Below are 4,700 nucleotides of genomic sequence, written 5' to 3' on the forward strand. Positions count from 1 at the left end.
ATTTAAAGCTTTATATCCTGCCCTATCCCGCAAGCCACCAGAAGGGCAAAGAAGCGCTGAGGTTTCTCATAAGAACATAAAAACGTAACAGAAGCCATGCTGGATCAGGCCAGTGGCCCATCCAGTCCAACATTCTGTGTACACAGTAGCCAAAAAATAAACCAGGTGCCATCAAGAGGTCCACCAGCGGGGCCAGGACTCAAGGGTATCAATGGCCAGAGCTTCCTAGTGTTGTATTAAGCCTCTGCTATAAGGAAGGCCTCAGGATAGATCAGGGGAACTCACAAAAAAAAGGGGGGGGGGTGAGATGCCTTTCCCACAGAACTTCAGAGAGCAGCAAATCTTGTCTGAGATTTCTATGACCTCGCCCCGAAGTGGGAGCAGGGTGAGGTCTCAAACCATCTCAGGTCTTCTGTTGCAAGCACTACAGGAGTGATCAGGGTCACGGACGAGACCCAGCCATGCTGGAAGGCTTGCGATGGGGGAAGCAGGAAAACAAGGGAACCCCCCCCCCCCCCGCCCCATAGCATCTGGGGACAGCTCTTATCAGGGCTGGCACTCTTCCACCCAGAGAATTTCTCGCCCGCGGTCGTTCGAATAAAGGAAAGCAAGTTCCCAGCCCTCTGGCTGAACGGCTATGCTTCAAATCAATTCCAGAGTTTGCCGATCTGTCCACAATCATGTGAACAGCCTCGATGGACAACGACTCTCTCCCACCTTGTCCCGCAACTCTGCACCAATGCAAACAAAGCACAGAAACCAGATGCATGTGTTAAAAGCTAAAACTTGAATATTCTTAGCGGGCAACGCTCTCCCCGCCACAGAAGGAAATCGTGTCTGTCCAGTAATCGCCAAAACATACATAAAGACAGATGTTCTCTCAACTGAACCACTCGCAAATGCCATTTTGGGCGCTCAGCAGTCAGTTCCCTTTGAAATTTGACTTGGGCCCTGAGAAACTCTTCCAAAAACAACCTGAAAAGTCAACTTACCTACAGCATGAGGCCAGCATGTTAGAAATGCTCACTGATCACGTCGACAAGCACAACAGCAGCTCACATCAGGGCAAAGCAGTGCCTTGTTCCCAGAACAAGGAGGGCTTCAAAGGAAGATCCATTTCTTCCTCCTTTGGCTCATCTGGATCCATGATGAAAGAGTTGGGTATTGCATCTTGGACTGGAAGGGATAATAAAAGCCTTGTTAGAAATTGTGGGCCTTTATTTATATCTTGCTTTTCTCCTCAGCTGGCTTCAGAAATCCATTCTCCCACAGCCCCCCCTGTAAGGTAGGCCAGGCTGAGTCTAGGACAGGATAGGCCAAGGGCACCATTGCATAGGGAGGAAGAATACAGCCCTGTACCTCCAACCCCAAACAGCAAGCATATTTGGATGGTCTGGTGGAGCACTGGTGCGTTTCTAGAAAGGCTTGGTCCGTGCAATTGTTTTGCAGGAGAAACAGTCATCCTTTCTGCTTTTCTTCAGCATGGTTCCAGTCCTTGTGACACAAAGTTGGGTCATCCCCTCTCCCCAAACCAATTACAGAGACCAAAGTTCGAAGGCTACTATTCTGGAATAACTTAATAAGAACATAAAAGAAGCCATGTTGGATCAGGCCAATGGTCCATCCAGTCCAACACTCTGGGTCACACTGTAGTTGTTTCCCGCTACAACACAGTGGCCAAAAAACCCCAGGTGCCATCAGGAAATCCATCAGTGGGACCAGGACACTAGAAGCCCTCCCACTCTGCCCCCCCCCAAGCACCAAGAATACAGAGCATCACTGACCCAGACACAGGAACATAAGAGAAGCCATGTTGGATCAGGCCAATGGCCCATCCAGTCCAACACTCTGTGTCACATAAGAACATAAGAGAAGCCATGTTGGATCAGGCCAGTGGACCATCCAGTCCAACACTCTGTGTCACAGTGGCCAAAAAACCCAGGGGCCATCAGGAGGTCCACCAGTGGGGCCAGGACTCAGAGTACCAAGCTGTGACCTCTGCCCTGCTCGGGGCATGGAAGTTTCAGCTCTTCACTGGCGTGCCAACTCCTGGGCCTCATGGGTCTCTTTATCAGGACACCCTAGCATTGTATTAAGCCTCTGCTATAAAGAAGGCCTCTGGATAGATCAGGGAAACTCACAAGAAAAGGGGGGGGGGGGGGAGATGCCTTTCCCACAGAACTTCAAAGAGCAGCAAATCTTGTCTGAGATTTCTATAACCTCGCCCCGAAGTGGGAGCAGGGCGAGGCCTCAAACCATCTCAGGTCTTCTGTTGCAAGCACTACAGGAGTGATCAGGGTCACAGACGAGACCCAGCCATGCTGGAAGGCTTGCGAAGGGGGAAGCAGGAAAACAAGAGAACCACCCCCCCCCACCCCGTAGCATCTGGGGACAGCTCTTACCAGGGCTGGCACTCTTCCACCCCGAGAATCTCTCACCTGCGGTCGTTTGAATAAAAGAAAGCAAGTTCCCAGCCCTCTGGCTAAATGGCTATGCTTCAAATCAATTCCAGAGTTCGCCGATCTGTCCAAAATCACGTGAACAACCTCGATGGATAATGACTCTCTCCCGCCTTGTCCTGCAACTCTGCACCAAGGCAAACAAAGCACACAAACCAGACGCATGCGTTAAAAACTAAAACTTGACTTTTCTTAGTGGGCAGTCTTCTCCCTGTCAAAGAAGGAAACCGTGTCTTTCCAGTAATCACCAAAACTTACATGAAGACAGATGTTCTCTGAACTGAAGCTCTCTTAAAGAAGAGCAAATGCCATTTTGGGCGCTCAGCAGTCAGTTCCCTTCGAAGTTTGACTTGGGCCCTGAGAAACTCTTCCAAAAATGACCTGAAAAGTCAACTTACCTGCAGCATGATGCCAGCATGTTAGAAATGTTCACTGGTCACTCCGAAAAGCACAACAGCTGTTCACATCAGGGCACCGTAGCGTCTTGTTCCCAGAACATGGAGGGGTCCATAGGAAGATCCCTCTCCTCCTCCTTTAGCTCATCTGGATCCAAGGTGAAGGAGTTGGGTCTTGCATCCTGGACTGGAAGAGATAATAAAAGCCTTGTTAGAAATTGGACTGGAAGAGATAACAAAAGTCTTTTGTTAGAAATCATAGGCCTTCATTTATATGAGCCAGTTTTGCGCAGTGTTTATCTGGGAGAACCGGGTTTGATTCCCCACTCCTCCACTTGCACCTGCTGGAATGGCCTTGGGTTAGCCATAGCTCTTGCAGAGCTGTCCTTGAAAGGGCAGATTCTGTCAGAGTTCTCTCAGCCCCACCAACCTCTCAGGGTGCCTATCGTGGGGGAGGAAGGGAAAAGAGATTGTAGGCTGCTCTGAGGCTCTGTCCTTGAAAGGGCAGCTGCTGTGAGAGCCCTCTCAGCCCCACCCACCTCACAGGGTGTCTGTTGTGGGGGGAGAAGATATAGGAGATTGTAAGCTGCTCTGAGTCTCTGATTCAGAGAGAAGGGCGGGGTATAAATCTGCAGTCGTCTTCTTCTAGTGGTTAAGTGTGCGAACTCTTATCTGGGACAACCAGGTATGATTCCCTACTCCTCCACTTGCACCTGCTGGAACGGCCTCAGGTTATCCATAGCTCTGGCAGAGGTTGTCCTTGAAAGGGCAGCTGCTGTGAGAGCCCTCTCAGCCCTACCCACCTCACAGGGAGTCTGTCACAGGGGAAGATAGATTGTAAGCTGCTCTGAGTCTCTGATTCAGAGAGAAGGGTGGGGTATAAATCTGCAATTCTCTGTCTGGGGCAGTGTACAGCCAGCCCACAACTTAAGAGATATTGCCACAATTGCTTTTAGTAGAAGATCTGCAAGGCTGCAATGTCACCTTACCAACCAGCATCCTTTTGCCAGGCCTCAAAGTCACATCTGTACCTGAGAAAGGAAAAAAAAGAAATGTAAGGGCCACAGGTGATTAAACACACAGGTCACAAGAAAAGCAGGCAAGACAGAATTGCAGAACAGGGATAACCATACAAAGCACAGCCCATGAAGAAACCTAAAGGCCTCCACATAATTTCTATGCACGAGTCCTATTTTTGCAGAACAAAGTAGGAGTCTTATTAAAGTGCACCTTTAAGACCAACGAAGTTTTATTCAGAATGTTAGCTTTTGTGTGCTCTAAGCACACTTCATCAGACACCCCAGCTACCGGTTCCTTACACTCCACGCACCCACGTGGCTCACAGGGCGACCCGGCAAAGGTCAAATTTCAGCTAAAGGTTTTGCCATCAGCGTTGCTAAACTCGCACAGATCTCTGCTACTCTAACTCAAGAGAGGCTCGTTGTTATCAAATAAACTACAACTCCCAACATGCACTACACAGCCACATGCAGAGCGAAGAGCCCCGCTCCCTCTCGGGAATAGTAGTTTACAAGGGGTCACAAAGCAGAAGGCCCAGTAACCGGGACTACCCTCCGTTTTAATGTCCATAAACCCAGAATAAAACCATTCGACTCGCCCAATCCCTGAAGGCTGAAGCACCAACCAGCGCCGAGCCGCCATCGTCGCGGATGGCAACGGATTCACGCTTCACCTTACCTGGGAGACGAAACATGCCGCTTCCTTCACGCCGCCCGCACGCACAACACGTCACCACGCTCGGTACCTCCGCCCCTTTCAGCACGCGGCTTTCCTTTGCATCTGCGCCCCCTAGCGGTCTACTGCAGCTACTACTTTGCTCAGAATC

At 50.1% G+C, this 4,700-nt stretch overlaps 2 non-coding genes across 2 annotated transcripts; both read right to left on the reverse strand.

The window, feature by feature from the left end:
* Window positions 1–341: 341 nt before the first annotated feature.
* On the reverse strand, window positions 342–479 carry LOC132578702 (small nucleolar RNA SNORA9). The gene has a single exon (XR_009555912.1). It is a non-coding gene; the product is annotated as a small nucleolar RNA SNORA9 (small nucleolar RNA).
* Window positions 480–2,198: 1,719 nt separating this feature from the next.
* LOC132578701 (small nucleolar RNA SNORA9) lies at window positions 2,199–2,336 on the reverse strand. Its single transcript, XR_009555911.1, has one exon. It is a non-coding gene; the product is annotated as a small nucleolar RNA SNORA9 (small nucleolar RNA).
* Window positions 2,337–4,700: the final 2,364 nt, after the last annotated feature.

This window comes from Heteronotia binoei, chromosome 10 (genome assembly GCF_032191835.1).
Source record: "Heteronotia binoei isolate CCM8104 ecotype False Entrance Well chromosome 10, APGP_CSIRO_Hbin_v1, whole genome shotgun sequence".
NCBI lineage: Eukaryota > Metazoa > Chordata > Lepidosauria > Squamata > Gekkonidae > Heteronotia > Heteronotia binoei.